Source organism: Hyperolius riggenbachi, chromosome 8 (assembly GCF_040937935.1).
Source record: "Hyperolius riggenbachi isolate aHypRig1 chromosome 8, aHypRig1.pri, whole genome shotgun sequence".
NCBI lineage: Eukaryota > Metazoa > Chordata > Amphibia > Anura > Hyperoliidae > Hyperolius > Hyperolius riggenbachi.
Genome location: NC_090653.1, coordinates 275627927 through 275639881, shown reverse-complemented (window position 1 = coordinate 275639881; position 11955 = coordinate 275627927). Strand labels below are relative to the sequence as shown.

The 11955-nt window shown below is 46.3% G+C and overlaps 1 protein-coding gene across 1 annotated transcript in view; it reads right to left on the bottom strand.

Moving 5' to 3' along the window:
- EDF1 (endothelial differentiation related factor 1) overlaps nucleotides 1-11955 on the bottom strand; it is a 54932-nt gene that overhangs the window by 30183 nt on the left and 12794 nt on the right. The window lies entirely within an intron of this gene.

Genomic DNA, 11955 nt, shown 5'->3' with positions numbered 1-11955 from the left:
TCCAAAACAAGTCATCTCTACACATCTGCAATACGCTCTGGATGCAAGAGTTGCTCTGTTTTTTTTACCCAGGTGGCGTCAAGCTTTAGCGGCTTAAAACGTAGGCGTGGCCAATGCTGGGCAGTGCCATTTAGTGTGTAGACATCCCTAGCACCTCCAACCCTTCACCAGCTCTCAGGCCTCTCCAGGCGTGTTCCCGCTTTGTTGGGGTTCCGTTAGACACAGACCACCCGTGACTGCTGACAGATGGAGGCAGCAGCACTGTGAGGGCCGGGCAATCAGGAAAACCAGCTGGGACGGTCAAAAACAATATTTGTGTATGGAAGAAGAACCTCTTAAAGGAGTTCTTTCGCGAAGGAGGAAAAAAATAAAAAGTGGTTTATGCATAAACTATTAAACATCCTTCTAAAATAGTGTAAAAAGTTTTTTTTTAAAAATGAATGGTTTCATCAATACAACATGTATTGTAAACCGTGACGGATGACGGACTGGGAGTTTTTTTTTTTACTTTCATTTCACAACCATAACTCCTGCCTACCTAGTTTTCAGTGGTATAATCCACTGCTAGCAGGAATCGCTGCCATTATAACTGTAGCAGCTGAGCTCCTCAATATGTGTTTACATTGTTGCTAAGCAACCAGACTGCAGGAGCAGGGAGTCCTTTGTACAAAGAGTCATAAGCTGCTGCAATAATCAGCCAGAATCAGTCCCATCTACACCATATGATTCTTTGTCAGATTCGATTTGATTCAATTTGACATGTCCGATTCAATTCGATTCAAATTGAATCGAATCATGAATCGGACATGTCAGATTGAATCAAATCGAATCAATGAATCAAATCAAAATGAATTGAAACTGACAAAGAATTATATGGTGTAGATGGGACTGATTCTGTCTGATTCTCCCAGCAGCTTATGACTCTGTACAAAGGACTCCCTGCTCCTGCCATCTGGTTGCTTAGCAACAATGTAAACACATATTGAGGAGCTCAGCAGAGCTCAGCCTTTATAGCTATAAAGGCAATTCCTGCTGGCAGTGGGTTATACCACTGAAAACTAGGTAGGCAGGAGTTATGGTTGTAAAATGAAAGTAAAAAAAAAAACCACCCCTAACAAATGGATTAGCCTCCAAGTCCGTCATCCATCACTGTTTACATTACATGTTATATTGATGAAACCATTCATTTTTAAAAAAAACAAAATTTTACAAGGATGTTTAATAGTTTATGCATAAACCACTTTTAATTTTTTTCCTCATTCGCGAAAGAACTCCTTTAAAGAGACTCTGAAGCGAGAATAAATCTCGCTTCAGAGCTCATAGTTAGCAGGGGCATGCGTGCCCCTGCTAAAACGCCGCTATCCCGCGGCTAAACGGGGGGGGGGGGTCCCTCCACCCCCAAACCCACCCCCGCAAACCTTGGTTGTAGAATTGGTCGTGCCTGGAGGCAGGGCTAACGGCTGCAGCCCTGCCTCCAGTCGCGTCTATCAGCGGCGCATCACCGCCTCTCCCCCGCCCCTCTCAGTGAAGGAAGATAGAGGGGCGGGGGAGAGGCGGAGATACGCGCTGACAGACGCGCGTGGAGCAGGGCTGCGGCAGTTAGCCCTGCCCCAACCAGGAAGAGGGGATGCGCTGCACGGAGGGGGGGATTTGGGGGTGAAGGGACCCCCGTTTAGCGGCGGTTTAGCAGGGGCACACATGCCCCTGCTATCTATGAGGTCTGAAGCGAGATTTATTCTCGCTTCGGACTCTTTAAGGCTAAACACATGCCTGACTTAAGTCGGCTCAAGCAGCCGATAATGACCGCCTCAGGCGATAATCAGGCGTGTGTACGGGAGCTGCCGACTCCTAACCTGCGTGCAATCCATCCGGCGGATCTACTCAACCCCAGTGACGCCGATCCCATTGTTCATGCTGCTCTCCCTACATGACATCATGCACGTACGTACCACTCGCCGCCCCCTACATAGCAACAGTGTGTTGTCAGCTGCACAGCTGACACCCATGTGTGCAGCCCAACCAAGCGATGTCGCCTAAGGGGATCCCTGACGGGCAACATCAGTTGGTAGTGTGTACACTACTATAGGCAGGGCCCTTTATAGAAAGGGCCAGGGCTAAAAAGTGACATCACTGTGCCATCATGTGATCAGCAGTCAAAACAACTGTACAGCTGGTGCAATACTCATGGATTTGACAAAATAAATATTTCCTTTTCATTTGTAACACAGCTTCTGCAAGGATCCCCCCCCCCCAAAAAAAAAAAGTCTTAAGCAAGCCATACATGTAGCGATGATGGGAAGATTCGACCAAGAGACAAATCCGTCTAATCGAATCTGCTAAGAGACATCTGTCAGCTGCCAATACACCACAGACCGATTCTCGATCAATTTCATGCTTAAACTGATCCAGAATCAGCCTTGTGCACCGCATACGCTGCCTCACCGATCACCTCCTAATGTTAAGTGTCCCCCATGGTGCCCTGTGCCCGTTATACATTACCTGTCCGCGGCCTCCGCTTGTCCCTGCAGGCGCACTCTGTTCTGCATACATGTGCGCCACGTGGTTGCCTAGTAACGTGGAAGTGTCTGACTTCATACACGCACCCCTTACTAGACAACCATGTCGAGTGCGCGGGGAAGGCTGGGAAACGACACTTAATATTAGCGTGGACAACGCCGGTGTAAATTCCACGCTGTTCACACAGGGTACCCGACTGAGCAAGTCAGCCCAAAATCTTGCAGCACGATCGATTTATGCAACCAATTTTGTCCTGAAATTGGTCGCATTGTCGGTCGGGCAAGCACTTGGTGGCACTGAATGTCAAATCCCTTCAGGTACCACTAGGCAGAAGCTGAAAAGGCCCCGTTCATTACGAGCAAGTAATTGTGCCAAAGCTTTTATGTGGTGCTCCAGCAACCAAAAGACTGTATAAAACTTCTAGCAGACAGTCTCCATTGTTATTTCTAACATCCATGAGTTGTGCTTTACTCCCCCTCTGATCCTCATCCACCACTGCGGCAGCACTCCTGTCCATTTACAAGCACGGCCACACTGTGCCGGCGCAAGTACAGCCCGCGCAGTAGCAAGTACAGCCCGCGCAGTAGCAAGTACAGCCCGCGCAGTAGCAAGTACAGCCCGCGCAGTAGCAAGTACAGCCCGCGCAGTAGCAAGTACAGCCCGCGCAGTAGCAAGTACAGCCCGCGCAGTAGCAAGTACAGCCCGCGCAGTAGCAAGTACAGCCCGCGCAGTAGCAAGTACAGCCCGCGCAGTAGCAAGTACAGCCCGCGCAGTAGCAAATAGCCGCTTCCGCATGGAGGAAAACGCAGTGCATAAGTGGCTCCGTGCTACTGTGCAGGCTGTACTTGTACACAAGAACATATTCAACAAACCCTGTTGAATATGTATGGAGGGTCCCGACACTGAATAAAGGAGCATGGGGGAAACCTCTGGACTGGCAACAGGCTTCCCTCTACAGTACAGTACTGTGGGGGGGATATAGTTATCATGAGTGTCGGACACAAAATATTGGTAGGTATTTAGAAATCCGTGCAGAACTGTCTCAGGCATCTTAAGAAATCAATAGTGCAGATTCCTTCTAAAACTGTTGTAAAATAGGAGGAACTAGGACGGTCTCTCAGACAGTGTAATTGCTGTTGCTGAGGTAACCAATACATCTACTGTATTGATACCAGCAGGCTCTGAGGAGGAATTCAGCAGGGGGAGGAGCACCTCACAAATCATGTCTAGCCTGCACTCTCTGTAGAACTGCTATCAAGCACTTCTTAATCTGCTGCAGTTAAGGGATGGATTTTCCCTTTTCTTAAAGGGACTCCGAGCAGTGCAGAAACTATGGAAAGATGCACATCATTTTAAAGCTCTCTTTCTCTTCTTTCCAATGATATATAAACCACCACCCTACGCCTTTTAGTTTTCGCGATTGAATTTGCCGCGGCCGCGATTTCGATCGCGAAAATAGAGAAAACTAAAAGGCGTAGGGCAACGATTTAGGTGTCGTCAGAAAGAGGAGAAAGAGAGCTTTAAAATGATATCCATCTTTCCATAGTTATATTGTATTACACAGGGCGACTTTTTGTCAAATTCAGCATCTGCATTCAGCAGAATGGAGCTGCTGACACTGGGGAAAGTGTCGTCCTCTGTAATACAATATAACTATGGCTTGATGGATATCATTTTAAAGCTCTCTTTCTCCTCTTTCTGACGACACCTAAATCGTTGTCCTACACCTTTTAATTTTCTCTATTTTCGCGATCGAAATCGCGGCCGCGGCAATTTCAATCGCGAAAATAGCGAAAACTAAAAGACGTAGGGGGGTGGTTTATATATCATTGGAAAGAGGAGAAAGAGAGCTTTAAAATGATATGCATCTTTCCATAGTTTCTGCACTGCTCGGAGTCCCTTTAACTGTAGTGCAGCTCTAGAAATTCATGCTAAACTGCCATTATCTAGGATTTAAGAAGGTTCTAATCATGCAGAACTGTTTTCCCTGCTGGTAAGAACAACTAATAGTCGGTAATGCGTTGATAAATCTCCCCCTGTAAGTACAGCAAAGTCCCCGTTATTCTGAAATCAGGCAACCGGAATTCTCAACTAACTGGCATGCCTGAGTGGTAACAGGGACTGTGCTTTGGGGTTTTGCAGGAAAAAAAATACTGAGTGTCCAGCGCTGCCTTCTAACCTTCCTATAGCCAATACCGGTAGTAGCTTTCTGACATACAGCGCTGCGTAATATGTCGGCGCTTTATAAATACAATAAATAAATAAAGCTGTGCTCGGCTCCTGACGCAGGTCCGGTGACACGCTGGGAGCGGACCTCTGAGGAGGCCAGAAAGCTGCAGGAAAGTTAGTTAGATGGAGCTGGACACTCGTATTTTATGCTGCACGGGGAGCTTTGTGCTTTTCCGGCAACCACATGTATCCAGCACTAGGCTATCCCCGCCGATGCCGGATACTGAGGACTTTGCTGTATCTAACTTCATCCCCCCTCACAGGAACAATTTTAAAGACCAAAGAGACACACTAGTTACTTAAAAGTTACACAAAAGTAGTGGATGAAAACTCTAATGCTCTCTGGCCAAGTGAAAGGCTACATTTCAGGACCTCTACAGACTCTCAGTCCACAATGACACCAGAAAGAAATACATGTACAACAAACACACTCAAACACGTCCTAAATGCAAAACACAAGACAATGCTCTTTCTGCATTGGTTGCTGTGCAACCAACCAATCCACAGCAGCAGTGACTTGTGTCACATGACTCATTAACAACACAAAATAAAAGACTGAAAACACGAAGCGACAGAGATAGAGGCTAGGTGCTGCCGAGGCACGTAAACATCAAAAAAGAGCTGTCACAGCAAAAACAAGCCTCAACTAATGTATAAACATGTATTATATCAGGTCTGTCCATCCTTCCCTGGCCAGGGGCTACATTCTATATTTCCCTGTGGCCAAAATGCCGAAATCATACAGCGGATGAAGATGACTGATGCTTTCTCAGCATTTTAACTAAATGTATGTTAGTGTTGTGTATTTTTGCATTTGATTAATAAAAAGCTGACATTTTTATGAAAACTTGGTCTAGTAGTTGGCTCTTCTTCCCTCTTTTTCCTATGCTACGTTTACTATCACAAAATTAGCATCCTAAAACTAAGCCAAACTCAGCGGCTACAGCGTTTGATTCACGCAGTATTAAAGGGAAGGTCCAAGCAAAAAAAAAAAAAAAATGAGTTTCACTTACCTGGGGCTTCTACCAGCCCCATACAGCCATCCTGTGCCCTCGTAGTCACTCACTGCTGCTCCAGTCCCCCGCTGGCAGCTTTCTGACCTCAGAGGTCAGGGCCGAATTGCATACATTTTTACGCATTCCCGCTAGTGCAGGAACATTAACATATACATTTTTACGCGTTAGTGGTGCAACGCATACATTTTTGTTCCTGCACTAGCTGGAATGCGTAAAAATTTATGCAATGCAGCCCTGACCTCCGAGGTCAGAAAGCTGCCAGCGGGGGACCGGAGCAGCAGTGAGTGACTACGAGGGCACAGGATGGCTACATGGGGCTGGTAGAAGCCCCAGGTAAGTGAAACTTTTTTTTTTTGCTTGGACCTTCCCTTTAAGATCCATGCTATTTGCAGCAAATGTAGGCCTCGTTCAGATCATTTAGCACAGATGGCTGTGCGATTGGAATGCAACGCGTACGATCGCACGCCAACTGTGCTACTGTGCGCTGCAGAGCCCATTCACTACAGTGAATGGATCTGCGCTGCAATTTCCGAAAAATGCATGCAGCACTGCGATAGCGCATCGTACTGCTGCGCAGCTCATATGATGGGAACGGTAAAAGGGCTATCTATGTCCTCCTACCGTTCCTGCGTGTCGTACACTATATGTGCTGCTGAACTGCGCATGGCAGCGTGTGTAGTCTAAACAAAACCTAAGCATGACATTGATCATCTTGAAATGTTGGAATGGTGAAGTCCTTGTTGCCGGGTACAGTAGCACGGACCCGATTGGGTCTCGGCTTTTTACCGTCCATGCTACTTTGCAGGCACAGTGCAGCCAAGTCTGTTCATGTACAGGAGCGTGGTTACGAAGTTTTAGAGGTCCCATGATCCCGGAGGAGTCTGGAGAAGGACATGGAGGTTACTGGAGGATCCAAACCAGAGGCTTCCCTCACCCGAGGCATCTAACTTTTTATTTCCAAAGGTCTGCTTTAACCACTTAAGGACCACAGGCTTTACCCCCTCTAAAGTCCAGGCCATGTTTTCTAAAATAGACCACTGCAGCTTTAAAGGCCAAAGCTGCACACAGCACACAAGTGACCCCCCCCCCCCCCTCCTTTTCTCCCCACCAACAGAGCTTCCTGTTGGTGGGGTCTGATCCCCCCCAGTGTTTTTTTTTTTTTTTTACAAATACTTATGTTTGTTTTTTTCTTATTAAATCTACCCATTTTTTTTTTAAACTCTCTAACCCCCCACCCCCCCCCCCCCCCCAACCAGCCAATAGCGGCGATCGGCTGTTATAGGCTTTTGCCTATGAGAGCCGATCGCTCTCTTGTGTCCCAGGGGGACAGCTGTGTCACACGGCTGTCCCCAGTACAGCGCTGCTGTAGATCCCAGTGCTGTACTTTGTTTACAGATGGCGGTTTCGCCGTCTAACAGTCTGAGTGGCGATCGTCGCTGGGAGACAGAGCCAAACAGGAGAGGCGCACGCAATCTCCTGCAAACTGCCCCAGGACTTACGCGGGGTCCTGGGGTTTGCCGCCGCGGCCACGCCCCTCGGCGTGACGTGGTCGGCTAGTAGTTAAAGGACAACTGTATCAAGAGGTATGTGAAGGCTGCCATATTTATATAATACCAGATGCTCTGCCTCTAATACTCATACACCCTGAACAAGCGTGTAGCAGATCAGGTGCAGTGTTCTCCCCAGAAATCTTTTCCAGCTGGGTGGCATGAAAAGGCAGCTGGGTGGGGCGCGGCAGGGTGGGGGAATGCAGGGCTGTTGCAGCTCTGCTTACAGGATCGGAGGAGAGCCAATGACAGCCGGGTGCTCCCCAAATTTAGTCGGAGGGGGGGGGGGGGTGGATGACTAAGTTATTAGTTATTAAGTTATTAGATACAGCAGTGAATGGTACAATCCTACCCTCTTTCCCTGAAAATAAGACCTACCCTGAAAATAAGCCCTAGCGAAAGTTAAAGAGGAGGTGGCCAGCAAGCGGGGACACAGCGATCCAGTTCTGTCATCTCAGCACACAGCAAGGTTATCAGCTGTGGAGGGGTGACAGGGCAGGTGCCTGATCAGTATAGCATACCCTCAAATACAACAGTACAGTACAAAGGAACAGGAAATGTTCTGTTGAGAGATGCTTCCTGATAGAAATATAAAACATCCCCTGAAAGTAAGCCCTAGCACATCTTTGAGAAAAAATAAATATATAAGACACTGTCTTATTTTTGGGGAAACATGGTAGCAGTTCCACTAGTTTTTAAATTCCTGCCGAGATCTAAAGGAGAGCAGAGGAGGAACTGATCACTTCTAAGCAACGATTTTCAATCAGAGAGCGACGGATCACTTGCCTTATCAAGCTATTATTAAAGACTTTTGTATGGCTAGCCAAACAGTACAATATATCACTTGGCTTAAAGAGAAACTCCAACCAAGAATTGAACTTTATCCCAATCAGCAGGGCTGTGGAGTCGGAGTCGTGCAATTTTGGGTGCCTGGAGTCGGGAAAAAATGCACCGACTCCGACTCCTAATGAATTTGTAACTGTAATTAAAATAGAAAATATGATAAAATGTTCTATTTCTCAGATAATAGTCATTAAAAAAATAATGTATATATACAGTAATAGCTATGCTTAGTCCACAAAAATGAAATAAACCAATCAAAATTAGTTACTTGTGCTGCTTCAATAAAGCAGTCCCCGTATTTTTAAGGTCAGATATACATATCTGACTGACTGTATATATGATGTGTACACAGGAATCTCATATATACTAAACAACATCTATACTGTAAGAATAAAGCCTGATGTGTAGCTGTGTCACTAATACAGATGGTCAATGAGATGGAAATAATTCTGCATTGATGCTGATTTATGCAAATGTACGCACTCCCTTTGCTGATGAAATCAAATAATTTGATATGTTGTTAAATTTGGTTTAGTGACTGCAAATTAAAGGGTACCTGAGAAGGATGAAAAGAAAAGTGTTATTACATACCTGGGGCTTCCTCCAGCCCCCTTCAGGCTAATCAGTGCCTCGCTGTCCTCCACCACCCGGATCTTCTGCTATGAGTCCTGGTAATTCAGCCAGTCAGCGATGTCCGGCCGCATGCCGCTCCCACAGCCAGGAACATTCTGCACCTGCACAATAGTGCTGCACAGGTGTAGTACGCTCCTGGCGGCGGAGTGTGTGCATGCGCACTACGCCTGACTGGCTCAAGTACCTGGACTCATAGCAGAAGATCCAGGTGGTGGAGGAGGACAACAAGGGACTGATTATCCTGAAGGCGGCTGGAGGAAGCCCCAGGTATGTACAAAACTTTAATTTCATCAGTCTCAGGTTTACTTTGTTACACAGTACACACTTTTTTTATTACATTATTTTCACTGGAGTTCCTCTTTAAGATACAACAAGAACAAATAATCCCGCTGATTTGACAGAAGGAGATGCCGCATTCTTGGCAATGTATACAAACTCTGGGCTGCCCATATAAATAGCACAGGGACACATGCTGCTATATATACACACACAAACATTCACAGCAGCCATATACTGCAATTCCAACGTACATTGTCATCTAGCTGTGCCTGAGCTGGACAACACGAGGCTGCCTGCTAATCAGCGCTGCGTAATATGTTGGCGCTTTATAAATACACGAAATAATAATAATAATAATAATAATAATAATAAAAATAGGTGATGACCCGGCGTTGCCCGGGTATGTACTTTTCCTAACCCTAATGCTGGGGATACACGGTACGTTTCTGTACCGTGTATCGAGCAGCTAATATTCAGCTGGTCCGATCACGCTGCTCGACCCCCGCCGGCGGACAATGGCAGGGAATAGAGCAGCTGATAAGGAGCGGCAGCGGGGACGAGCGGTAATCGATCCGCGCGGACGAGCGGGGACACGGCTGGGGTCGATCCGGCGGCTAATCGGCCGCCGGATAAACCCGTGTATTCCCAGCATAATACACAAACACTCAATGACCAAGTTTGTGAGCTTTGGGGTCTTTGGCATCAATTTAAAATGTATATTCCCATAGAAATTAAACAAATCAGATTGGCCGTTTGTGGTTCTGCCCCTCTCCAGTATTTGAACCCCAGTCACCCAATGACCAACTGTAGCAGGTTTGAGGCATCTGCCATTAACAGTGCAAGAATGGCAGACATTTTAATATTCCCCTTGAAAAGCAACAGGTGAATTTGATTGGCTTTTTTAGGCTCCACCCACTTCCCTGAATATTAACCCCCAGTCACCCAGTAACCAACTGTGCAAAGTTTGAGAACCCTGCCATTAACAGTGAAGAAGGGCTGCGGTTTATATTTTCCCAGGGAAATTTGTTTGTGACCCCTCCCACTTTTTGTAACCTTGACACCCAGTCACTCAATGACTGAATTTTGAGCTTTTTGGGTTCCTGGCATCAACATTGTGTGAATGGAAGGAGTTATCCAGTAAAGAAATCTGATTGGCTGTTTATGGCTCCACCCCTTTAGTAAATTTGAACCCCAGTTACTTAAATGGGAACTGATGTAAGAGGTATAGAGGCTGCCATATTTATTTCCTTTTAATCAATACCAGTTGCCTGGCAGCCCTGCTGGTCTATTTCTCTGCAGTAGTATCTGAATAACACCAGAAACAAGCATGCAGCTAGTCTTGTCAGATCTGACTTTAAAGTCTGGAACACCAGATCTGATGCATGCTTGTTCAGGGGCTATGGCTAATAGTATTAGAGGAAGAGGATCAGCAGGGCTGCCAGGCAACTGGTATTGCTTAAAAGGAAATAAACATGGCAGCCTCCATATACCGCTCTCTTCAGTTCTCCTTTAATGACCGACTGTAGCAGGTTTGAAGCCTCTGCCATTAACAGTGTAAAAATGGCAGCAGTTTCCATATTCCGCTTGAAAATCAATAGGTAAACTTTGATTGGCTGTTGTAGGCTCCACACACTATTTCTAACCTTGACATACAGTCACTCAATGACCAAGTTTATGAGCTTTGGGGACTTTGGCATCAATAGGTGGCATTTTTCCACATCTGATTGGCTGTTTGTGGCCCGCCCCCTTTTCAGAATTTAAACCCCGGTCTCCCAGTGACTATCAGATTTGAAGCCTCTGCCATTAAAAATGTAAGAATGGCAGCAATGTATTCCCCTTGAAAATCAATAGGTGAATTTTGATTGGTTGTAGGCTCCACCCACATTTCTGAATATTAATCCCAGTCACCCAGTGACCAACTGTGCCAAGTTTGGGACCCCTACCATTAACAGTGAAAGAATGGTTGCAGTTTATATTTTCACATGTAAAAAAAATGTAGTTGTTGGCGCTGCCCACTTTTTCTAACCTTGGAATAGAGTCACTCTATTACCAATTTTATGAGCTCAAATATAGGAAGTGTCACTTCCTATATTTGAAGTGTAAGGCGCATTATCACACAATCACACACCGTGTCTCTCATATCCCTGCGGGCTGCCGCTGATCTAAAGGTCTGACTGAACACTAAAGGCGAGCACAGGCACCGCAGCCGTAACTAGGGAGCACATCCTCTGGTGGTCCCCTCCAGTACTTCCCTCCCAGGGAAGTCTAAATTGATTGGTCCATTTTCAAACTGCATACATTCGCATAAAAAATGCATAATTTCAGAACAATTTGCATCTCATTGATCATCCCTAGTCATATTGCTTGCTGCATTTCCTGTAGCATGAGATATATTCATCATAGGAAGGAAGCCCACCTTTAGAAAGACTGCAAAATGCAGGTGGGGCTGAGAATTTCCAAAATTTAACCTACACGTCTAAGGGCCCATTCACACCTGAGCGGGAATCGCGCGATTCCCACTCAGGGCAAACCGCTAGCTGTTTTGTAAAAGCCGCTACACATTGTAGCAAATGGCAGTGTTCTCACTGCTGCGTTTGTGGTTAGCGTTAACCGCAAACGATCTGCATGCAGCGGTTTGCCGGCGATTAGCTTTTTGCGTTTGTGATTAGCGTACAAAGCACGCTAATCGCGATCGCTCCAAAACCGCCTCAGTGTCCAGTGATTTTTCTGCGTTAATCGCAGGAAAATCACTCCCGCAAAACGCTAGCGGTAATCGCCGGCTTTTGCGATTATAGGTGTGAACAGGCCCTAAATGAAGCTGGACATCTCAGAAGCCTCATAGCCAATTAATGCTGGTTACATGGCCTGGGTGTCCAAAAGTCATTAGGTTC